This window comes from Macaca fascicularis, chromosome 5 (assembly GCF_037993035.2).
Source record: "Macaca fascicularis isolate 582-1 chromosome 5, T2T-MFA8v1.1".
Taxonomy (NCBI): Eukaryota; Metazoa; Chordata; class Mammalia; order Primates; family Cercopithecidae; genus Macaca; species Macaca fascicularis.
In genome coordinates this window covers 39629222-39655010 of record NC_088379.1, presented here as the reverse complement: position 1 = coordinate 39655010, position 25789 = coordinate 39629222, and the positions used below count along the sequence as shown (strand labels likewise).

The 25789-nt window shown below is 44.0% G+C and overlaps 2 protein-coding genes across 9 annotated transcripts in view; both read right to left on the bottom strand.

The window, feature by feature from the left end:
- CHRNA9 (cholinergic receptor nicotinic alpha 9 subunit) overlaps nt 1–25789 on the bottom strand; it is a 113553-nt gene that overhangs the window by 27932 nt on the left and 59832 nt on the right. Inside the window, exons 3-7 of one of the 6 annotated variants that reach the window (XM_065544899.1) lie at nt 4086–4159; nt 3903–3998; nt 2290–2750; nt 1390–1487; nt 105–300 (exon numbers count right to left, since the gene is read on the bottom strand). The gene's annotated coding sequence lies outside the window, so the exon portion shown is untranslated. Of the gene's footprint in view, nt 1–104; nt 301–1389; nt 1488–2289; nt 2751–3902; nt 4160–13312 lie in introns of all 6 variants that reach the window. The other 5 variants (XM_065544900.1, XM_065544896.1, XM_065544897.1 and 2 more) reach the window with 5 other exon arrangements.
- The window catches only part of RHOH (ras homolog family member H), a 137487-nt gene continuing 111722 nt past the window's right edge, over nt 25–25789 (bottom strand). For all 3 annotated transcript variants that reach the window (XR_012434796.1, XR_012434794.1, XR_012434795.1), the window contains 4 exons: nt 3903–4159; nt 2290–2750; nt 1390–1487; nt 25–300 (listed from right to left, as the gene is read on the bottom strand). The gene's annotated coding sequence lies outside the window, so the exon portion shown is untranslated. The remainder of the gene's footprint in view (nt 301–1389; nt 1488–2289; nt 2751–3902; nt 4160–25789) is intronic.

Genomic DNA, 25789 nt, shown 5'->3' with positions numbered 1-25789 from the left:
GCAGGGAAGATATTGAAAGGTAAAGCAGGAAAACTGGAAGATTTTATTCCCAAGTTTTTTCCTCGAAGACACTTTAACTTTCTCCATTTCTTCTTCTCATTTACCTCACCATCGCCATGGACATAGGCTCTGTACACCAAGGAGCTGAACGAGAGGAATCCAGGAGAGCCACAGAAAGGACAAGGGAAACCAGTGCAGGGGGGATGGACGCACATCCGCTGACCACGTAAAAGCCAGGCCAGAAGCTAGGCCCTCAGATACGTTAGGTTTTCTCGGTGCCTTTCAGAGCCATCTTGGAGCCTGAAAAAACAAAAAGAAAAAAAGAGAGAGAGAGAGAACATTGGCAATACTAATCCTGTTTTGTTGTTGTTGTTGTTTGTATTGGTTTGTTTGTTTGTTTGTCTGTTTTTTTAGACAGAATTTGTCTCTGTCGCCCAGGCTAGAGTACAATGGCGTGATCTCAGCTCACTGCAACCTCCACCTCACAGGTTCAAGCGATTCTCCTGCCTCAGCCTCCCAAGTAGCTGGGACTACAGGCATGCATCACCACACCCGGCTAATTTTTATATTTTTAGTAGAAACAGGGTTTCACCATGTTGGCCAGGCTGGTCTTGAACTCCTGACCTCAGGCAATCCACTCACTTCAGCCTCCCAAAGTGCTAGGATTACAGGCGTGAGCCACTGTCCCCAGCCACTAATCCTGTTTTTAAACTTTGGTATTTTTATTTATGATGAAATATTTTGCATTAATTTTGATGTTTAGAAATATTGTATTAAGGCCAAGCATGGTGGCTTACACTTGTAATCCCAGCACTTTGAGAGGTCGAGGTGGGTCCATCACTTGAGGACTTCAAGGCCAGCCTGGGCAACAAAATGAGACCTCATCTCTACCAAAAAAAAAAGGTTCTTTTAACCAGGCATGGTGACACATACCTTCTGTCCTCCCCACATGGGGGAGGCTGAGGCGGGAGGATCACTTGAGCCCAGGAGTTTAAAGCTGTAGTAAGCTATGATCACACCACTGCATTCTGCTCTGGGTGACAGATAGAGACCCTGTCTCAAAACAAATTTCTATATTCATTACTAATATTTTTGGCTCCCCCTTAAATGTGCAGTGGAAGCAAGTGCCTCTCTGCCTCACTCTGGTCCTGGCCCTGATGAGATTTAGCCTAGCTGATGGAACTGGTCAATTCACCTGGTTGATAATTTTTTTTTCAGAAAGAAAGAGTGAAAGCTCTAAAAATAATCTTTAGAAATCAAAGTATTTTTTTTAAATGTGCAATTCTGCTACAATAATTAAGAAAAGAGTGAAAGTCTCAGTCACAAAAAGAAACCAAATTTAGACACAATTCAAATCCTTTATCTTCTGACAAAGCCAAGGTACTTCACCTTCTCAGCCACCAGATGTCTCTGTACACTCCCCGCAGGCCTCTGCACAGGGCACTGCAGATAACGTCATATGTGAAATCGGCTGTTTTTAACCAGCTCTAAAGAGACAGCACATACAAAGAAAAAAAAAACAGTTTGAAACGTAACAGCTTCAAATACCAAATGTACAGTGATCCACCCATTTATCCAGGATTTCTGGCTAACAGCCAAGTGCTTATGATAATAAAATCTATTAACAGATTTAAGCGAAGAAATAGATTATTAGAGTCAGGTTGTCCTAATCAATACACTTTCTAGAATGTTCCTACTTTATTGTTTTCTCATACCTTATCCGGATTAATTTCTAATGGAGTATAATTCTGCAAGATCAAAATAGAGTATTCCAGGAACTAACTCTTTCCCTGGTTTGGAGGACTAGATTTTACCGAATTCTTTAGGGTAGGGAATTTTTTTGTTGTTTTTGTTTTTGTTGAGGCAGAGTCTCACTCTGTCACCCAGGCTGGAGTGCAGTGGTGTCATCTCGGCTCACTGCAACCTCAGCTTCCTGGGTTCAAGTAATTCTCCCGCCTCAGCCTGCCAAGTAGCTGGGACTGCAGGTGCGCACCACCATGCCTGGCTAATTTTTTGTTTATTTTTTGTAGTTTTAGTAGAGACAAGTTTTCACCATGTTGGCCAGGCTGGTTGTGAACTCCTGACCTCAAGTGATCCATTCGCCTTGGCCTCTCAAAGTGCTGGGATTACAGGCGTGAGCCACCACGCCCAGCCTAGGGTACGGAATTTTGAAAACAATATTTAAACCTTTTGTATATGTTTTTTAAAAAATCAGTGCATGAAGTGCTATGGGGGACCCAGAAAACAAAGTAGTGGAAAGGTTGTACTATTCTTTCAAAGTAAGTTTACCTCGGCTTGTTGTCATCCTTTCCCTTCACATCCTCACCTCCCCTCTCAGAAGAAAATGTAACACTTCAGTGAACAGACCATTTCCTCTGAATTTAACTTTTTTGTGAGTTGTTCTGCAAATAAGCACTTCGTTCAACACCGTGGGGGACCATCGATCCTTCTTCCAGAGGTCCGGGAAAATGACTCTTGGGAGAGGCCTCTGTGATAAGACTCCATGAGCTTCTCTAGCTCCTCTAACACAGCATTTGTTCTTCATTTTAAAATTGCTAATCATAACAGTCACGATAGGAACATGGCCGATGTTCACAATGAGGTGCTCACTACTCATTTTAGTACAGTCATTTCTCTGGGTTTCCACGGCAGTAAAACTGCAGCTTTTCTTCTAATTTCCTGGGCAGTTCCTCCTCATCTGCTTCTTCCCTCAATGTTGGATTTCTCAGGATTCAGTCCCAAGCCTTCTTCTCTTGGTCAAGGTAGAAGAAAATCTTAGCAGTTATAATGAAACCTCAAACTATCCATGATGTCAAATTAGTTGCATGTCCTGAAGAGGATTGCCAGCCACAGGCTCCATCCCTCATATCTAGGTAGCTGCATTCTTTCTATGAGTCATCTGGGCTTTAAACGGCCATCGAATCACAGGCGGTTTTGTTCAAATGCAGATTCTGAGTCAGTAGGACTGACTGAGGCTGAGATTCTGCATCCCACATGATGCAGATGCTGCTGGCCCATGGACCACACTTTGAGTAGCAAGGTTTAGATGATCATATAATTATAATGAGATATTGATAAAACATACCTAAATTATCAATCACACCAACAGACCAAACCAATATATTATAATGGCTGAACTGGGATAGGGAAGTTGATTTTGAAAAATTTAAAGACTACATGCCTCTGGTTTCTAAAACTCAAACTCCATTCGAAGAGAAAAGGGACCTGAAAGTTCCATGACATCCAAAACGAAATTCTATTTTTCCAAAGGGCCCAACCTAAAGATTGATTGTGCAGATTTGAATGAATAGGTCCAGTACCAAGAATCAATTCTTTTGTAACTCAGAATCTGCAACTTGAGCCAGTCTGAATTTGGGGGGAGGGGGAGAGAAAGAAGGATGATCATATTATTTTTGCAATCCTAAACTGATATAGAAATAGGAAACCCAGAAAGGTATAAAATAAAATGAGAATTAAATTTATGCATATTTATCATCAATGTAGATGACAGTCTTAAATTCATGATACTAGCAGTTTTAAAAATCGATGATGGGCCGGGTATGGTGGCTCATTCCTATAATCCCAGCACTTTAGGAGGCCGAGGTGGGCAGATCATCTGAGATCAGGAGTTCAAGACCAGCCTGGCCAACATGGTGAAACCCCATATTTAGTAAAAATACAAAAAAATTAGCCGGCTTTGGTGGAGCACACCTGTAATCCCGTCACTTGGGAGGCTGAGACAGGAGAATCAATTGAACCCAGGAGGTGGAGGTTGCAGTCAGCTGAGATCACACCATTGCACTCCAGCCTGGGCTATAGAGCAAGATTCCATCTCAATAAAAACAAACAAATCAAAAAACAAGTAACAAAATCAATGATGGGCCAAGTGCAGTGACTCATACCTGTAATTCCGGCACTTTAGGAGGCTGAGGCAGGCAGATTGCTTGAGGCCAGGAATTCGAGACCGGCCTGGCCAACGTGGTGAAACCCCATCTCCACTAAAAAATACAAAAATTAGCTGGGCATGGTGGCGCACACCAGTATTCCCAGCTACTTGGAGCCTGAGGCAGGAGAATCGCTTGAACCTGGGATGCAGAGGCTGCAATGAGCTGAGATTTCCCCACTGCACTCCAGCCTGGGCAACAGAGCAAGACTCTGTCTGGAAAAAAAAAAGTTACAATGTTATATCATAATTTCTGTAATCTTTGTGATAACTAGTATATTTTGCCAGTTTTTAAAGGCGTTTAATGTATTTAAGATCCAGTGGATTTGTGTTGTAATTTTAATTAAGAAATAAAAAAGAGCTTAATTTAGGCATGCATTTAACACTTAAATGTTTGGGAAAAAATATTTTCTTAAAAGCTTGTTTTACTTTATTAGTTATAAATGTACTGCATACACAGAGAAATGCTGACTGTTGACTAAAAGAATGCTAATTACTTCACAAATTTATGAGAAGGTCTTGCTGACCTTGTAGCATATCAAACGTGTCAAGTCGCTGCCAACGCAAGATTTCTGCAGTTCCTTTCTCCTAGAGTGTGCTTCTCCAACCCTTGCTTGCCTATTTGTGTATCTGTGTGCTTAATGACTCTTTTATCTTGGATTGTGAATTCCGTGACCATGGAAACAGTTTGCCATGGTCATCTTTATACCCCTGCAAAGGTTTCTGGTATTATCCCATTTACAGAAGGCAGGCTTGGAGAGTTTTAAGTAGCATGTCCAAGTTGCAGCGCTGGGGTAGAACCGAGGTCTCTCTTACTTGTGAGCCCATGAACATTATTGTGACACTGAGTTTAATAAACAGTGATCACTGATTGAATGCTGCTCAGGTCATCTGCTGTGTTGTGCAGACACAAAGTCACAGAATTATGGGACCTCCCAGAGGTTTCCTTGAAAAGAACATTTGGAGCAAAACTTTAAACACTAATCCTTTGAAGAGCCAAAATCATAGAGAACCCAATGCAAATACACATCTGTCATTTAGGCCTTAATCTAAATTATGCCCCTTGCTCTTTACAAAACTCCATGGACTGATAAGAAAATGAAGGCTGTGCAAAGTGATATTGCCCAGCTTTTTGCTTGGAAAGGCAGCATAGCATAGTTAGGAGTAGTGAAGAGTCCCTGAAAGGATTCTGGGTTCAGGCTGGCTGGGTTCAAATCTTCCAACTGCCACGTTTTAACTGGTGGCCCAGGGAATGTTGTTTAAACTCTCTGCGTTCAGTTTACTCATCTCTAAAGGGGGCAAAACAAAGGCTCTACCATGAGGTTGTTCTGAGGATTGAATGAGATGATACACATAAAAAGCTTACAACATTGACGACATCTCTAAAAGTAGATAGCAAACGTTTGCTTCATGTCTGATAATCTATGACAGACGCTCAACTCTTACTTGAACCCAGGACTTTAGACTTGAATTTCTTTTCCACCAGATCAGACTATACTGCACCATCCATTTTGGCTAGAACGTGCTAACATTTTTGCCCTGCAGGCACAATCTGCCCTCTGCATAGCTCTCTTCCTCGTTTCCATGGCTGCATTTCTTTTTCCTGCGTAATTGAAAACCCCAACTGCAGAGGCAGGTTTATTTATAGCTGAAAAATTAGTGTTATTTAGCTTGAGCTTTTCTGCAACCATCAGTCCATTACTGTAAGAACATCCACATTTACATTGCAACATCCTTCTGTTTTCCCAGTGCCCTGTAATTCGTAATTAGCTACTCAAAACAATGTTTATTGAATGTCTATAGAGAAAGAAACCTGATCCAGCCTTTTTACATCCGAAACCAGTATCTACCCAGAGCTCAGACTCTCACATACCAACCACTTCCTAGACAGCTCTGCTTGGAGGTTCCATAGCTTTTCAGATGTGGCCAAAGTGGAACTCACCATCTTCCCCTGGCCTGCCGTGGGTTCCTGGTTTTGCTGAAGGAAGCCACCGTTTCCCAGTCCCCCATGCCAGATACTGGGAGTTGTCCCAGATTCCCTTCACATACTACTACATCCCGTCCACCACCAGGCTCCATCAGTCCTGTCTGCTAAACCCACGCCATCCCTCTCATCACCCCAACTCCCTACAAGATAGTATCTCCTGGACTATTGAAAACCATCTTGGGGCTGGTCCTTCTTCCTTCAGTCTCCTTTTCCTCTAGTCCCCACTCACATTGCTGTTACATCGAAGTTTTGGATTCTGACCATGTTACACTCCCCTGCCCATCTGAAATCCTTCCATGTCTCTCATCACCCACAGGATGAAGGCCCTGCTCTAAGTCATGGCATAGGAGACCCTTCACACTCTCTGCCCCGCCTTCCTCACCAGATGCATCGCCTGTCATCCCACATAGCTTTTCTTCTTTTTTCTTTTCTTTTCTTTTATATTTATTTATTTATTTATTTGAGATGGAGTCTGGCTCTGTCGCCCTAGCTGGAGTATAGTGGCACGATCTCAGCTCACTGCAACCTCCACTTCCTGGGTTCAAGTGATTCTCCTGCCTCATCCTCCTGAGTAGCTGGGATTACAGGCACCTGCCACCACGCCTGGCTAATTCTTGTATTTTCAATAGAGACGGGGTTTCGCCATGTTGGCCAAGTTTGTCTCAAACTCCTGACCTCAGGTGATCCGCCCACCTCGGCCTCCCAAAGTGCTGGGATTACAGGCATGAGCCACTGTGCCCGGCTCCACATAGCTCTAATAGCAAGGTGATTTGCTGCACTCTCGCGGGCCTCCATGCTCTTTCCATGTTGCCCTCAGCCTGGAATAGTTGTACCCTCCATGCCCAACCAGTGAACAGCTTCTCTTTCAAGACTAATCAAGAAAGCCCTTTCCAACCTCCCAGGCAGAATTCTGTGCTTCCTCTCCTATGTTCTTGTGGTTTCTGATACATACTTCTATCATGGTGCCCATTCCATTACTCAGCTGTTTACCTATTGTCTCCCCGGCCAGACTGAGCATCTCTCAGATGCTCTATTTATCTTGGTATCCCCAGTATTTGCTATACAAGAGGTGTCCAATAAATGCTCATGAAATACATGATTGTGGTAGTGAGAGCCAGGCCTGACAGGGGTCTCCTGATTGGCAGTGGCCCTTCTCCCATGCCACACTTCCCCAGGCAGTCTTGGCTGACATTCCCTGGGCAGTGACACTTCCTGGTGTCCGCAGTGAGAGGATGGTGACAGCTGAGTGTCTTAACTTGGGTCTTAACCTTACTGTGCACACACCTGTGCCAAGCATGGCTCCCTAGAGGGTAGCCTTAAGAGCAAGATGAAACAACCCTGGGTGTAAATGCACCTGGCAGAGAAACTAGCCCCATTGTGACCCAGCTTGTCAGAGTGGATCCCTGTTGCAGAAGGGATGTGCTGTGTTTGGGAGCTGACAGATTCCAGTCAAAATGGAAGGACCTAAATGAATTTAGATTCCACCTTTGACCTAGCCTGGATACAGTAGCTCATGCTTATAATCCCAGCACTTTGGGAGGCCAAGGCAGGCAGATCACTTGAGATCAGGAGTTCAAGACCAGCCTGGGCAATATGGCGAAACCCCACCTGTACTAAAAATATAAAAATTAGCCAGGCATAGTGGCGGGCGCCTGTAATCCCAGATACTCGGGAGGCTGAGACAGGAAAATCACTTGAACCTGGGAGGTGGAGGTTGCAGTGAGCCGAGATCACACCACTGCATTCCAGCCTGGGCGACAAAGAGACTCTGTCTCAAAAATAAAAATAAAAATAAAGGAAAAAAAAGATTCTACCTTTGACCTAAATCCAGTGTAGTAATGGCCAAGATAAGTACAAGCTCAAGAGTTAAGCGTCTGGAGAAAAGAGAACTGTATTTAACTTACCTTAGGTTGTAAGCCCCTCAGCAGAGGGGAGTGGGTCACCTTTTTGATGAGAATGCATGTTTTAAGATAAAAATTAAAACCACTTCTGGCCAGGCACGATGGCTCACGCCTGTAATCCCAGAACTTTGGGAAGCCAAGTCGGGCAGATCACAAGGTCAGGAGTTCGAGACCAGCCTGGCCAATATGGTGAAACCCTGTCTCTACTAAAAATACAAACATTAGCTGGGCGTGGTGGTGGGCACCTGTAGTCCCAGCTACACGGGAGGCTGAGGCAGGAGAATCGCTTGAACCCGGGAGGCAGAGGCTGCAGTGAGCCAAGATCTGGCCGCTGCACTCCAGCCTGGGCGACAAAGCAAGACTCCGTCTCAAAAAACAAAAACAAAAACAAAAATATTTCCTAGTTTCCCAGCAGAAAGAGGCACTGAGAGGTGAGTTCTGATCAGAACGGTGCTGCAAAATCCACTCATCCTGCAAATATTTACTGAATGCTGGGCAGAGAGTTCACAAGAATTAACTACACATCATCTTGTCCTTCAAGGTGATTATGGAATATTTAGAGGAAAAAGACAAATTTCTAACAAAAGGTGAATAACAATAACAATGAAAGTTAAATAAGTAATGCAAGCAAGAAGACTATTTCTTTTTTCTTTTTCTTTTTCTTTTTTTTTAGAGAAGTCTCGCTCTTGTCCCCCAGGCTGGAGTGCAATGGCGCGATCTCAGCTCATGGCAACCTCCACCTTCCGGGTTCAAACGATTCTCCTGCCTCAGCCTCCCAAGTAGCTGGGATTACAGGCGACTGCCACCAGGCCCGGCTAATTTTTTTGTATTTTTAGTAGAGACGGGGTTTCACCATGTTGGCCAGGCTGGTCTCAAACTCCTGACCTCAGGTGATCCGCCTGCCTCGTCCTCCCAAAGTGCTGGGATTACAGGCGTGAGCCACCGCACCCAGCCCCCACCTTTTTTTTCCGACAAGGTCTTGCTTTGTCACCCACTACAGTACAGTGGTGCAATCTCAGCTCATTGCAACCTGCCTCCTGGACTCAAGCAATCCTCCCACCTCAGCCTCCAGAGAGCTGGGACCACAGGCACTGCCACCACATCCAACTACTTTTTTTTTTTTTTTTAATATTTTTAGTGGAGACAGGAATTTCACCATGTTGCCCGGACTAGTCTTGAACTCCTGAGCTCAAGCGATCTGCCCACATCAGCCTCCCACAGTGCTGGGAATATAGGCGTGAGCCACTGCAACCTGCCAACTCTTCCTTAAAGGCGTGACTCACTGCCAAATGAGAGGTTTGAACCAGAAGTTCAGAGAAGGGAAAGAGGGTTGGGCCTCCAGGGTGGACTGATCCATAGGAGGCAGAGACCAAAAACGAGACTCTCACTTGACAGACTGAAACAGCAAGATGGAGTGCATGGTGAAGGCGTGGGGGTGCATCTTGAGAGAAAGAAAGCCTTTGGAATTTGGGACTGGAGTTCGTCTGTTCTGTCATTTATTAGTGAGAGATCTCAGGCATTTTTAAAAAATCTTCTCTGCACCTCAGTTTCCTCATGGGTGAAAGGAATAATACTATCTACCCCACTGGGCTCCATGTATCATTCAGACCACAAGCATCTGTGGAGTCTACTTACACTAAGCCCTTTTGATAAGCCCTGGAGTACAAGATGAAAACAGAAGGGCCTGCCCTCAAGAGCTGCCAGATAAGGAGGGGCAGTCAATGTTGGTCCCCCTCTTCATTTACCTTCCAGGGGTCTGTCTTGCGTGTGTGTGTGTGTGTGTGTGTGTGTGTGTGTGTGTGTGTGATGGAGTCTTGCTCTGTCGCCCAGGCTGGAGTGCAGTGGCACGATCTCAGCTCACTGCAAGCTCCACCTCCCGGGTTCAAGCAATTCTACTGCCTCAGCCTTCTGAGTAGCTGGAACTACAGGCGCCCGCCACCACATCTGGCTAATTTTTTTTTTTTTTTTTTTTTTTGTATTTTTAGTAGAGACAGGGGTTTCACCGTGTTAGCGAGGATGGTCTCGATCTCCTGACCTCGTGATCCGCCCACCTCGGCCTCCCAAAGTGCTGGGATTACAGGCGTGAGCCACCGCGCCCGGCCCAGGGGTCTGTCATTTTAAAGGACCAGTGGTCAGAACCATAAGCCACATACATGGAATGCAGGATATTGGTTCAGAAGTTTGAAGACAGAACAAGCTCTTCACCATCCACAACGGAAGGTTCCTGCCTTCCTGTCCCACTTTCTGTGAGGAAATGCATCTGTCCCTCTGGAGCTCCTGATTTTCAAAGCTTCTCCCCTGAGCTTTGATGAAGTCTGGGGGAGCCAGCGTCAAAGGCAGCACACTCTAGTCACCTGCGATGATTACCCAAAGAGCTGCTGTTGACTTCAAGTCACTTCATTTTTTTAATTGCAAAAGACAACCACTAGGGGGCCTAGGAGCGAGACGCAGAGCTCCGATTCCATTTATCAGGCAAAATGCCTTTCCTTCTTGCTGAAAAACGCAGTCAAGGTCAACGAAACACACACCCTGGGCTGAGAACAATACCTTCTGCACCTTCTGCAAACCCTTAGTGAAGAACGCATCTCCCTTGAGGCTAAAAAATATTCTTAACTCAACCCATCCTCCACAGTCCATCAGGCTGGGCCAAGAGTTTCTTAGCCCTGATTCCATTTTTCAGTGTTTCCTTCTGATTAAAAGCCCTTTAGCACAGCAGGATTGTCTATAATAATAGTAAATGACTCACATGATGATGAGGCAATCTTTTCACATCCTGAGTTACAATTCATCTTGTAAAGCCTTGCAGTGGCCTGAATTACAGCCCTGGATTCTCAGCAAAGGCACTGAGTGGGGATTTTTGCTTCATCCTCTCTCCCCTCTCAGTTTCCCACACCTCATGCAGAGGCTTGAATGTCTAATGTACTGTACCTACCTATGGCAATCCTCATTAAAATCAATCACTCATTTGCAAAAAAAAAAAAAAAAAGCAAGCAAGCAAGAAAAAGAAAGAAAAAAGAAAAAAGAAGAAAAAAAAGGAAAGAAAGAAAGAAAGAAAGAAAGAAAGAAAGAAAGAAAGAAAGAAAGAAAGAAAGAAAGAAAGAAAGAAAGAAAGAAAGAAAGAGAAAGAAAGAAAATTCTCAGGCCCCTAGGGGCCTATGAGGTCACAGTAACTCAAGTCCCCATGACCAAAACGGAGTGGCAAAGCTTGTTTATCCTTAGCAGGAGTCTGCTTTTGCAAAGGTTCATCTCTTACATTTTCTGAGACACTCACGTACACTCCAGCAACAATGGAAATGAACATAATTTCCCAAGCAGGTTGCCTAGAAACCACTCCTGTGTTTCTGAAACTAATTTAAACATGAAAATTCAGCTCCTGACTCATGCCAGAAATGCACGTCATAATTTTCTCAGTATTTTACTTTCTTTTTCTCTCACATTACAAAATAATGCATGCTCATTGCAGAAAGAAATGAAAAGAATATGAAAATATAGAGGTCCAGAAAGTAAAGAATCTCCTGTAATCTCACTATCAGAGGCAACTTCTGTTGTCATTTGGGAATATTTTCTTCTAGGCTTTTTTTTTTCCTATGCATTTTTAACATCATGGAGATTAATAAAGATTTTACACTGAGATTAATACTGAATTTAATTATCATATTTCAGCATTTCTCCATCTGGTGAAATTTTCAGAAACGTGATTTTTAAAAGACTGCATTATATTACAGTTCATTTTCCCAATATTAACCATAAATGCTAGATGTTTAGGTTATTTCTAATTTTTCACCATTATAATGTCGCAATGATCAACTTAGTACAAAATAGTTATTATATCTTTATTTCTTCAGGATAAAATCATAAAAGGAGTTTCAAAGAGGATAAACATCTTAAAACTTTTTAAATATTGAACTGATACATGTTTATGTTTTTTTAAATTAAACAGTACATTAAAAACAAATTTCTTTCTCCACTCTCTACAAGTAACCCCTGTTTCTGTGAAAACAGAGCACATGTGTATCATTTGTCTATTTGACACTGTACATTGTTCTATCACTTGCTTTTTTGACTTACTGTGTCTCAGACATCTTTCCATATCAATTCAAATTGATCTATTCTTTTTAGAATTTGCAGAATATTCCATGAGATGATGTATTATCACTTATTTGCCCTAGACAAAACCTCTTAATGCACTGGATACATATGCAGTGAGCTGGGGTCCCTAGCAACAGGTCTGAATCTATACTGTTCCATCCACACCATACCTTTCCTGGGAGGGAACAGATGATGGCAAAGGTAACCGCCTTATCTGGCTGGAATTAGTATTATATTCTAACCCAAAGGTCTCCAAACTTTTCTGATCTCTCCATTTACTGATTGAAATTTTGAGCATGCCCCCATTTATGTATTTTTTAAATTTATAGATTACATACAGATATGACTTTATGAAAATAGAGTCACGTGCTACAAAACATTTCAGTCAATGTCAAGTGACCACATATACTGTGATCCCATATACTGTGTAACCATCATGTTACAATTGCCTACAATATTCAGTACAATAACATACTGTACAAGCCGATAGCCTGGGAACAAAGGCTATACCATTTAGGTTTGCGTAAGGACTCTTTATGACGTCCACATGATGATGAAATCACCTAACAATGCATTTCTTACAAAATGTCCACATTGTTAAATGACACATGACGGAATTATTGTTCATATCACAGGACAGACACAAAAGGGGATATCTTAGTGAATATCCATTTTGAATTAAAGATGAAATATATCTATTAAATTATTTATTTCTTTAATAAATTCTATACAATATAATAAAATATTTTTGCTCTTTTTGGCAAGCGCAATGTGATTGAATATGTTTCATTATATTTAAAAATATTGGTTTAACATCTTGTATTACAGTTATTCTGGGGTCTGATTTTAAATTCAACATATTTTAATCATCAATGTAAGGTTGCCATTGCAGGAAGAGACCCCTCACAAATATACATAGATCTAAACAAAGAAGAGTTTTGTTCACCATTCTTACAGTCTCACCAACCAAAAATGCAGTAGTTTGGAAATTCACTGTCACTTGCCGTATTCAGTCTATCTTTGATCTGTAGTTACTTTGTAGAAATCTTTTGAAGCTAAGTATCCATTTTATGCACTTTAGCTTAATTAAAATTAGATTATATGTTCCCTGAATCCACTTACCCAGGCCCACGTCCCAAAGCAGACTCTCAATCTCCCACTTCAAGTCTGCATCTCCCTCCACTTCTCCATCCCAGTTACTGACAACTCCAGGCTCCGGTTGCTCGGGCCGGAAAACTTGGGGCTCTCCCTTGCCTCTTCCCTTTCTCTCAACTACACATGGAATTAATCAGAAAATCCTAATAGCTCTACCTTCAAGACATATCGAGAACCTGAATGCCCCTTGTCCCTTTTCCTGTCACCGTCCTGGTCTAAGCCACCATCTTCTCTCACCTGAATTATCGCAGTGACAGCCTGACCATGTGGCCGGTTCCTGCCCATTCCCCTCCATGGTCTCTGCACCACAGCAGCATGTGTGGGCCCTTTAAGAGTTGTATTCTTTTTTTTTTTTTTTTTTTTGAGACGGAGTCTCGCTCTGTCGCCCAGGCTGGAGTGCAGTGGCGCGATCTCGGCTCACTGCAAGCTCCGCCTCCCGGGTTCACGCCATTCTCCTGCCTCAGCCTCCCGAGTAGCTGGGACTACAGGCGCCCACAACCGCGCCCGGCTAATTTTTTGTATTTTTAGTAGAGACGGGGTTTCACCGTGGTCTCGATCTCCTGACCTTGTGATCCGCCCGCCTCGGCCTCCCAAAGTGCTGGGATTACAGGCGTGAGCCACCGTGCCCGGCCAAGAGTTGTATTCTTTTTAATTATTATTTATTAGGAAAAGATTTAAACTCACAGAAAGTTACAAGAATAAAAATACTACAAAATTCCTGTTCCCTTACACCATAGCCACCTATAGTTAGCATTTTGCATGTCTTTTGTCTACCTACCCAGCTCTCTCTCTCTCTCCTCTCTAAATACTAATATTTCACGGCCCTTTACTCCTAAACACTTCAGTGTGTATATCCTAAGAATATTATCTTCCATAACCATAGTACAGTTACCAACCTCAGTAAATGTAACATTGATAAGGCCGGGCGTAGTGGCTTAGGCCTGTAATCCGAGCACTTTGGGAGGCCAAGGCGGGTGGATCACTTGAGGCCAGGAGTTCAAGATCAGCCTGGACAGCAGGGTGAAATCCCATCTCTACTAAAAATACAAAAATTAGGTGAGCATGGTGGCACATGCCTATAATCCTAGCTACTTGGGAGGCTGAGGCAGGAGAATCGCTTGAACTCAGGAGGCAGAGGTTGGAGTGAGCCGAGATTATGCCCCTGCACTCCAGCCTGGGCAACAGAGCGAGACTCTACATTAAAAAAAAAAAAAATTGATATAGTAATTTTATCTAGCCTACCATCTGTTTTCTCGTTTTCTAGTTGACCCAATGATGGCCTATATATCATTTTTTTCCCTTTTAGTATAGAATACAGTCTAAGGTCAGGGTTACATATTGTATTTAGCAGCCATGACTGTTGTCTACTTTAATTTGGAAGATTTTACACTACCTTTCTTTGTCTTTTACGATACTATAATTTTTGGAGAATACTAGTCCCCTTTTTTCTATTTTTAAACAGAATTTTCTCATTTGGGGTTTTTTGATGTTTCCCATCACTAAATTCAGGTTATGCGTTCCTGGACAGAACATTAAATAAGTGATACTGTGTCCTTTTTGGAGCATCACATCTGGAGGCACACAAGGTCCATCTGCCCTTTATTGGTGACATAAATTTTGATCTCCCAATCAACATGTTGTTTGACTTCTCCACTGTAGAATTACTATTTTTTCTCTTGTAACCAATAAGCAATCTGTAAATAGGTACTTTAAAATCATGCAAATATGCTGCTCCTCATCAGAATTTCCAATTCAATGTAGCAACTATTAATGATTCTTGCCTGAGCCAGTTTTCACTTGGATGGTGACAAATGGTGATTTTCCAACTCCAGCTCACCCTGCACATTTGCCAGTTAGTACTTCGCAGCATTCTACTGTGAGCAAGATCCCTCCACCTCCTCCTTATCTATTTATTATCAGTATGCACATGTGGATTTCAATTTTTCCTCCCTTGCCCCTTTTTTTTGAGACAGAGTCTCCCTCTGTCACCTAGGCTGGAGTGCAGTGGCACAGTTACAGCTCACGGCAGCCTCGACCTCCCAGGCTCAAGTGATCTTCCCACCTCAGCCCCCCAAGTAGCTGGGACTACAAGCATGCACCACAACACCTGCCTAATGTTTTAAATTGTCTGTAGAGATGGGGTCTAGTGATATAGCCCAGGCTAAGGCTTCCTATTTTTCCATAGTTCCACATCCCACTGCTGTCCTTAATTACTTTGGTGCTCAAATTGTGTCCGATTTGGCCAGGGGTGGCCCCTTCACACTAGCTCCTGCGTCCCTGCTTTAAAATCAGATCACATAACTCCTCTGCTCTGAAGCTTCTAGCCTGGCCGCCTCTCCAGATGAATTGGCATTTCTAGCTCTGGTTTCAGAGCACTCAAAGAAATACCACGCTGCCCTAGACAGTCTTACGATATAAGGAAGGATTCACCCTGAAATGCTCTCAAGTATAAGGTCTCTGTTAAAGATAACACGGGGCCTGTGTGTACACTGGCCCAATTACTAAACCCTCCCAGGGCCAGGCACTGTGCACTGGGCGTCAGGCCCAAGTTAGAAAGAGTGCTGCCAGCACACAGGCTAGCTGGGAAGGCTGATGTCTAAATGCACACAGCCAAGAGAGGCAACGTGGTTAAGAGCACATACTCCCAAGCCAGTCTGGCTGGATTAGAACCCAGTTCTTTCGCCTCATAGCTGTATGATGTTGACAAGTTACCTAACATGGCTGTGCCTCAGTTTTCTTCAGCTGCAAATTGGGGATAATTATGGTACGTCTCTTTCTTTTTCTTTTCTTATCTTTTCTTTTTTTTTCTTTTTGAGACAGAGTCTCGTTCTTGTTGTCCATGCTGGAGTGCAGTGGCACAATCTTGGCTCACTGCAACCTCTGCCTCCTGGGTTCAAGTGATTCTCCTGCCTCAGCCTCCCAAGTAGCTAGGGTTACAGGCGCACACCATGACACCCAGCTAATTTTTGTATTTTTCGTAGAGATGGGGTTTCACCATGTTGGCCAGGCTAGTGTCGAACTCCTGACCTCAGGAGATTCACCCATCTCAGCCTCCCAAAGTGCTGGGATTACAGGCATGAGCCACCATGCCTGGCCAGCCAACATATTTAAATTAGTGTCTGACACACAGTAACATCTCAATAAGGGTAGGCTGTTGCAAAAATAAAATCTGGTAAGTAGCTGTGCTGTCAAAAGGAAGGAGTTGTCCTCCTGGAAGTTTTGAAGGAAGTAACAAGTGAGCTACACTAGCAAGAGGAAAAGAAGAAGGATTTCCAGACAGATGGGGACCTCTGGCCATGGAGGCAGCATTATGTTTATTTAATGAATATTTCTTATTCACACATTTTTTGTTTTGACTCTGTTTCCCCTCCCCTCCAACTTCTTGTTTTCCTCATTTCTTTATTATATAAAAGAATGAACCTACAGCCTTGTATGATGGCTCACGCCTATAATCCCAGCACTTTAGGAGGCCAAGGCGGGTAGATCACTTGAGGCCAGGAGTTTGAGACCAAACTGGCCAACATGGTGAAAACCCTGTCTCTACTAAAAATACAAAAATCAGCCGGTCTTAGTGGCACATGCCTGTAGTCCCAGCTACTTGGGAGGCTGAAGCAGGAGAATCACGTGAACCCAGGAGGTGGAGATTACAGTGAGCTGAGATCACTGCACTACAGCCTGGGAGATAGAGTGAGACTCTGTCTCAAAAAAAAAAAAAGAATGAACTTACCAAAGTACACCATATCCTGTGACACAGTGACAACATATCACAATGTTATATCTCTTCTAATCTTTTATTTCAGCTCAGACAGAATAAGCTCTCTGCCCTTCTGATCTCACCTCCCCAAGCTCTACATGTCCTCACCAGGCCTGTCTTGATTTTTTCCAGGCCTAAGCATTGGGAAACTGGGGAGCCAGTCCAGGGCCTGGCTTGGGCTGATGCAGAGATAAGGCAAGAGTCATAAACTCAAATGCAGGAAAGTACCGAAATAAGTGAAAAAGCAAATAATAAAACAACAGCAAGCAATGGGGACTATGGGAGCTGGTGCACTCATGACCAACTCAAGGCATTCAGATTCATTTTTTGAAAACATTGCACTGGCAAGGACGCTATTAAAAGTAATTAACAACTGGTATGACATGGCACCGACCCATCAGAACGGAGAGCCGCATAAACAGCCAGCAGTGGTGTGGACCAGCTGAATGTCAGCCCCATACTCTGGCCAAGTCAGACTTCCTGAGTTGAGACTCTGGAGCTACCCAGCTGGTCTCCAGGTTGCTACCTCTGCCCTAGTCAAAGTCAGAACAGGAACAGCAGGTCTCAAAACCAGAGTCGTAAGTAGCACCAAGCACAGTTCCTGCACACAGTAGGTGCTCAGCAAGTATATGTTGAACAAAGAGGCAGCATGGTTAGAATCATGGGCTCTGTAACTGGATGCATCAGTCGGAGTCCTGGCTATGCTATGAACTGGCCATGTGGCCTTGAACAATTGACTAAACTCTGTGCTTCAGTTGCATTAGTTATGAAGTGGGAGTAATAGTAGACACAAGAGTACATTAGAAGATACATGCCAGCCGGGCACAGTGGCTCACGCCTATAATTCTAGTACTTCGGGAGACCACAGTGGGCAGATCACTCAAGGTCAGGAGTTTGAGACCAGTTTGGCCAACATGGCCAAAACCCCGTCTCTACTAAAAATATAAAATTAGCTGGGTGTGGTGGTGTATGCCTGTAGTCCCAGCTACTCCGGAGGCTGAGGCAGGAGAATCACTTGAACCCAAGAGGTGGAGGTTGCAGTGAGCCAAGCAAGATCGCACCACCACACTCCAGCCTGAGCAGCAGAATGAGACTCCATCTCAAAAAAAAACAAAAAACAAAAAGATACATACTAGCACAGTGCCTGGCACATAGCAAGCACTCAAACATTAACTATCAATATTGGCTGTAGTGCATTCAATAAACAAGTGTGCTGGGCACCCATGCCAAAGTGGGCAGTCCTCAAAGCTGACGTGGAGGATCTAGGCCACTAGTCACGCAGAAGAAGGCCAAAACGTTGGGCAGCCCCAGGAAGGAAATTGCTAAATGAAGCCAGACAGTTTATTTTGTTCTGTTTTGTTTTGTTTTAACCAGAGTTCCAGATACACTCTGCCTTGCTCCAGAGCTTTCTGGATCCCTTCTCCTTTGATTCAGGCTTGGTCTGCCCGATGCTGAAAGTCATCCTAGGAAGAGGGAAGATGATACCCCGGATGCTACAACCAGGCATACCTGTCCTCGTCACAGGGCCAGTTTCCGGGAAGTCTCTGCCAAAACAGGATCAAGGCTCAGCTTGGGATGGAGACGTGCCACCCAGTGCCCCATTTCCTAGTTGGATGTTTGATTTGTCCTCTTCCTGCCACCACCCAGCTCAGCCACTGTATCACACAGAACTAGAAAAGTCACATCTTGTAGCCATGGTGACCAACTAGCACACAGGTTCGCTCTCTGGCCGCAAGCAGCAGACAAGTTAGCTTTTCTGTTTGTAGTTTAGCTGTTTATTAAGGCCCAGATGCTAGGGTTTGCTGGCTATCTGTAAGGAATTGAGCAATTGCAGGTTATATTTTTCTTTCTTGGGTGTGGTTGGGGATGTTTTTTCAAACATGGTGTGTCTTAGCAACTGAAAGGAACTGTAAGAGGGCTCCTTTGGTTTGCGGCTAATCCAGGTTTCTTGGGATCCCCATTTCCTCCAGATTAGCGTGCTCACAGCTGATACCCTCTTTATCAACTGGCTCCATATGCTTCCTGTCCCCGCAGTTTGAGATGGGTGAAGGCAGCTGCTACTGCCGGGTATAAACAGGGACTTCACAACTGCGAGGGTCTTTGCCGGTCCCTTCAGACTTTCTGCTTCCAAAGCTCAATGGGAACATAAAGTGGATCTCCCAGCCAAAGACTCCATTTCTAGCCAACAGAAAGGAGTTTTGCAAGGTTAAAAGGATAACTGGGAGCCAGAAATTTGTTATCTACTTTTTTTTTTTTTGAGATGAAGTTTCACTCTTGTTGCAGACTGGAGTGCAGTGGTGCAATCTCAGCTCACTGCAACTTCCGGATTTAAGTGATTCTCCTGCCTTAGCCTCCCGAGTAGCTGGGACTACAGGCGCATGCCACCATGCCCAGCTAATTTTTTTTTTTTTTTTTTTTTTTTTTAGTAGAGATGGGGTTTCACCATGTTAGCCAGGATGGTCTCTATCTCCTGACCTCGTAATCCGCCCCCACCTGGCCTCCCAAAGTTCTGGGATTACGGGCGTGAGCCACCTCGCCCAGCAAGTTATATATGTTCTTAATTATCCACTACATTTAATGTTCACGATTGGAAGGAAAAAAAATACATTCGTTTTCTATTTAACTGCTGATGCCATAACAGAAGTATATAAAGTCGTAATTGTAGAGCAGGAAGTAACCTCATTTGAGAGAAACTGAGCTCTGGAATGTTCAGTAGCTCTCTCAAGGGCATGGCAGCGGCGAAAGGCAGAGCCAGACTACAATCTCCACGTCCTGGCCGAGGCCTAGAGCATTAGCCCTTGTTCCAGCAGGATTTTCTCGATGGCAGGAGAGAAATGCTGGAGCTTCTTTTTAGTTCTGGGATCTGATCCTTCTTGGGTCTGAACATTTTTCACAACCCCAGCCATCGGCTTATAGAGGAGATTGCTGATTGTCTCCAAAATCCATTCTCTAATTCTTCAGTAATAAAATGTCAAATGTTACCAGGGCCCATGCTTGCTCTGCCTCACTCCCCAGTATACCTGACAGTGAGCTCATGTCTGAGGCCTGGTCAGCAGGATGTAAGGGAGAGTGATGAGCACTTACCTGTTTTTTTTTTCCTTTTTTCTTTTCTTTCTTTTTTTTTTTTTTTTTTTTTTTTGAGACAGAGTCTTGCTTTATTGCCGGGGACTGGAGTGCAGTGGCACGATCTCGGCTCACTGCAACCTCTGTCTTCCAGGTTCAAGTGATTCTCCTGCCTCAGCCTCCTGAGTAGCTGGGACTGCAGGTACGTGTTACCACGCCTGGCTAATTTTTGTATTTTGAGTACAGATGCGGTTTCACTGTGTTGTCCAGGCTGGTCTCAAACTCCTGATCTCTGGTGATCCTCCCACTTTGGCCTCTGAAAGTGCTGAGATTACAGGCATGAACCACCGCACCTAGCCGGTGAGCACTTTAAAGAGCTAGAGCATACCCTTCTCTGGTCCTTTCCTCCTGACCAGTGACTGAAACGCTGAGCCAACCTTGGGGCTGGAGCAGCCATTTTGGGCCACGAGGTAGAAGCCATGTGTTGAAGAGAATGGAACAAGAAGAAAGAAACCTGGTGATCAGGGAGCCTCTATAACAGTCTTGGGTTGTCTCTGTTTACATGAGAGGTAAATAAATTTTTATTTTTTATTTATTTAGTTTTTTGAGATGCAGTATCGCTCTGTCACCCAGGCTGGAGTGCAGTGGCACGATCTCAGCTCACTGCAACCTCCACCTAAGTGATTCTCTTGCCTCAGCCTCCTGAGTAACTGGGACTATGGGTACCCACCAGCAGGCCTGGCTAATTTTTGTATTTTTGGTAGAGATGGGCTTTCACCATGTTGACCAGGCTGGTCTCGAACTCCTGGTCTCAAGTGATCCGCCCACCCCAGCCTCCCAAAGTGCTGGGATTGCAGGCGTGAGCCATCGCACCCAGCCTTTATTATACCCAGTGGTTTAACAAAAGCCACTGATATTTGGGGTTTTCGGTTATAAGTGTAATGTATAATAATGCCGTTCGAACACAGAAAGTGAAACTATTTGAAAGTTTCATGTAGAATTGGCTGGGAAGAAAGGCAATTCATTCCCTTTGAAGGATTTCATTCCTGGGATGTGGCTGCCTGCTTTAAGAGCAGGTTCCGTTCTGTAGAGAAAGCTGAGAGACAAGGAAAGACCCTCATCTCAAAAATATAGCCACTTCACTTCCTGCTGACTTGAGTTTATTTGGTTAAACTGGTTTCTCTTTTAAAACAAATGTCCCCTCAGTAAGCTAAGCTCATTTGTTGCTCACACCTGAGAACCAGAGCATCCTCTGCTGATTAGTAAGGAGTTTGGGGGAAGGGGAGTTGCGACTAGGTTGCAGGAGGAAGTGACACTTGGGGGAAGATAGGCCAAGGTTGGTGGGATTGATGGGACTCGGAAAGTCCCTGAAAGCAGGGAAACAAAGAAGTGGGAGAAGGGCCAGAGAGGGTGGTGCACATGCTCTAAATCGCACTGGCTCTGCTTTGACTTGGTCTCAAGACACTGGGAACAGCCCGTGACCACGAGAGGGCAGCAGCACAAGATGAAATTACAGGGATTCTTCACAGGGCTGCTAGCTTCAGGTCCCAGGGAGAGCCAGCCTTCCCATCCAACCCAGGTCTCCCTGGTTTTCTTTATCCAAAGTCAACCAGGGTGGAAGACATCAACCACAGTGGGCAGGGCCCACTTTCATACACATTCATTCAGGGATCCCTAGTGGTGGTCGTTCCCTAGTCCACTGATGCCATCTCTATCACACATTTAACATGGTACTAAAATAGTCTTTAACGTGGGTTATATATGTTTTTTACCTAGCCATACCCTAAGCAATCAGACCTGTGAAATGATGATTTTGGTGTGCTAGTGTGTGTATGTTATAATTATTACATTAGAGTATCTATATCACCAGAAAATCACCTCACTATCACCTATAGTATGTATATCACACTTGGAAAAACATTGCATTATTCCATTAAATTCCCCCCAATGACCCAATGAAGAAGGTGATATTATTCTCCCCATTTTCTACATGAGGAAACCAAGGCTCAGAGAGGTTAAATATCTTCCTCAAGAATTTTCGCCAAAGAAGGCAGTGGTCCTTGCTTTCTTCCGAGGAGAAAGGAGCAGAGATACCTAAAGATGCCTGACTCACAGTTCCACACGAATATGCCCCCTGCGGCTCACTTCCTCTCTTCTTTGTCTTCAATTTCTAAGAATGTCTTCTTTTCACTAAAACAAAACACTACAGAATACATTTTGCATGAATAAAGGCTGCCAACTCCGTGGCAGAAATAACATTCCTTTTGGGAATGTTTATCACTTCTAAAATGATGATAAAGAAATTCAACAGTTTGTATTTCTGGACGAACTAGGGGAGAAGAGGAAATAAAGTTTCTGCAGAGTATCACAACACACCTACAGGAAGCTGAGCAAAGTAGGCTAATCACACTGGGCCCGGAGGACGGCTGGTAACAGAAACCTTGACGTTTATCTGAAATGACTGCTCATCCCTGGGCACCACGATGACAGGTGTGATAGGAAGAGAAAACCCTAGACTCTGCCGCTCACCCACTGCGGGCTCTTGGTCAAGCCACTTCTCTCTGAGCTTCAATTCCCCCGCCTGTAAGAGGATAGCAATTCCGGTCTCAGGGGGTCATCATAGCAACAAAGGAGGAACCTGTAAATTAGTGCCGAAACACCCCACTTACTACTACTGTTTTTAAATAATTGTGAGATTAAAAAGGGCCTTCATGTTCAGAGCCCAATCAGCTTAAAGTGAATTGTAGCACTTGGCAAATACTGCCTTTTCTGCTTGGAAACGTCACTTAAAAAAAAGAGAGAGAGGTCAAAGAGCGATTCCTAAAGCAAAAGAAAACTGCTAAACTTTGAACTATTCCTGACCCCAAAGTCCTCCTTCAGACCATGTTTCCCCTTTTTCTGTTGTATCTAGCCCAACACGTATAAATCCTTGCTTCTATCCGAGGGCCACACAGAGTAACGGACAGACAGGAAGAGTCTTTGCCAGATTAGTTTCACTTCCTCCCAGGCACCCCATGGTCACAGCCATGGAGAATTGTTTTCTGTGGCGCTGAGGGCTACATTTTCGTTTTAATCAGCGCAAGGTAGGTGAGATACTTAAGTCAGAGAACTTGATGATGTAATGAATTTGCCAGCTGCCAACTACACTAGGACCTCATCACATTTCTTTGTTTTCCTTTCTAACCCCAAATCTAGCAGGCATCCCTGTTTTCATTAACAAAGCCTCCTATTAGCACCATTGTTCCCTAACTACCATCGGACATCACAGGGAGAAGTTCTGTTTTGAGAACAGTAGAGCAAAAAGACAGGAAGAAAACAAGTGCCTAACATCATGCAGCCCACATACCAGCTCTGGATGGCTTATGTATGATGAAATCTCCAAAATGCCTTCCAGAAACCAGATGTCCCTGTCCTTTCTGGAACCACCGCCATCCCCTGTAACTCGGTAAGCCTCATCTCCAGCTTCATCCTGCTGTAACTTGTGCACAAACGTAAGTCTGTAGAACCACAATGGCCTTGGGGACATCATTCTCTTTGCCTTGTCAACATTTCTATTTTACATCCCTCCCTGCTTCTGTCTAGAGGATGGTACTCAGTCGCCTGAGACTCATCTTGTAGATAGAGCTTGATGGACCACAGGGAGAGGGCGTCACTCCTGCTGCAGTCTGAATGCACACACTTGGGGGCCATCTGCCCAACCTTCCACCACTGAAGTTCAAACAGCCGCATCTTAGACAACTCCTCCATTTCTAATCAGCCCAGCATAGAGGGCGTTCGCAGCTGTCAGACACCCATCAATGGCTGAGAGAGAAAGAAATATATTAAAAGATCTGTTAGCAGTCACTTTGTGTCCAACAGAACTCCTGTTTGTCTTATGTCTAAAAAGCTGGCCATTGACTTTCAACAGGATTTCACTGATGCTATTAGAAAATATTTTACCACTAAATGAAAATAAAGATAAACTGCCTTTCTGAAGATGCAAAAGGTAAGAGATAATAAATAAAAATGCAAGTTGATCCAATTTCACTTGATGTTTGATGACATTCAGCAGCCCCGAACATTGGTTTGGGAATTATTTTCTCCTTTGATGTTGCAGAACAGTGCGAATGGACATAGAGGCCATTTATGTAAAAGAAGAACCTGAGGACGTAGGGGAAAACAAAAAAATTTGCCAGGTATGAGAAAAGCACACCCATTTAATTGTGCAGAAACCTAATGCCAGTGTCTGGCTAGCTTTTAAGCAGTAATTCCTTCTCTATCCCTTATCGTATCTACCAGTTACTCTGCAAGATTCTTCAGTGTAAAGAGCACTGTAAAATGTATTTTTCAGATTTATCTCATCTTTTTGCCAGATCAGCCCACCCCATGCATATCTGCCAGCTGCCTCTTGCACAATCCCTCAGAGCCCACAGAGCTGCACTGTGGGCCCTCAGATGATCTGATGCAGGTATAGAACCCCTCCCCAACGTTCTTTTCTTGCTAGCTTGCCTCCGTTACAAACTGTCCTCCCCACTCAGATATTTTCTATCCTGGTAGTTTTTGCTTATTTGTTCAAGACAGGGTCTCACTCTGTCACCCAGCCTGGAGTGCAGTGGTGCAGTTATAGTTCACTGCAGCCTCGACCTCCTGGGCTCAAGTGATTCTCCTTCCTCGGCCTCCCAAAGTGCTGGGATTACAGGCGTGAGCCACCACACCTGGCTTCCCCAGCAGTTTTGACCATGATCTCATTTGCCTCCTTCTCCTGAGCAGGCCAACAGTAGAGCATCCAAGATGCTGCCTAATATGGAATAAACATAAGTCATTAGATTTAAATCAAAATTCTGGCTTTTTACTTCCTAGCAAATGCAAACTTTATTGAGTTCCTTAACTTTTCTTAGCATTTCTGCTTTTAAAAAAAGTTGTTATAATACTAAATCACAGGATTTTTGAGATAACTAAATGATAAAATGTACATAAGACTTGCAGCACCTTAAGTGCTCAGTAAATAGCAACTCTTTTTTTTTCCGCTTCTATTTCCCAAAGAGTCCTGGCTGGGAAGATTCGTTGTCACAGGCTACACTAAATAGTTGGGTATTATTATTACCCAGATTTCATTCAATACTTTCATTCATCATTCTAAGGAACACAATAACATGTCATTTTTGGCACCTGCCTCTGGGGAAGTAACAGCGTCTTGCCCTCATGTAATACTGCAGGGTGGGCTCAGATCGAAACTGTCAAGATCCTCAATGGTTTCGCGCTTAGCACCAGGAAGCCTCCGTTGGTCCCTTGGAAACCGGAACAGTACCAGCCAAGAAGTTTCTACTTCACTTCTACTCAGATGGCACTGCCGAGAAAAGGTGGGAGGGCTGCCTGCTCAAGTGTGGCCTTTAAAGACAAAGTGGAGAAGAAAAAGAGGTGAGAATGTGGTGCAGTAGTCTATGAACCTGAGACCTGCAGTGGTGGGAAACAGCGGTCCCTAAGGAGCCATTTGTATAAACTGGTTCACAGCTACCTGCAATGTGCCACCTGCAAACAGAGCCTCTGAGACATACAAAGGGTTTTCCAATATTGCTTTTACCGTTCAAAGGATTATGGCTCATCGTGGCTCTCGGTGGAATTTGATTTGATGCTGCCTGCACAGTTCCAGAGTTTCTTAGTGTAAGCCAGGGGCCACAGGCCCCCTTACAAATGAGATATTTTCTTTAAGATATAACTGAGGCTGCTGTAAAAATGAGACATAAAAATGGAAGTTTGTTTTTCTTATGTAAGAGTGTGAGCATAAGCCTTCCAGACCTGCTGTGTGATTCCATGATGTTAGGGATGCAGTTTCTTCCTGTCTTTTTGCTCTGCTATGCTCCATACACAGCTTCCATCTCGTGATAGCACATGGCTGCCCCACCTCCCACTATCCCATC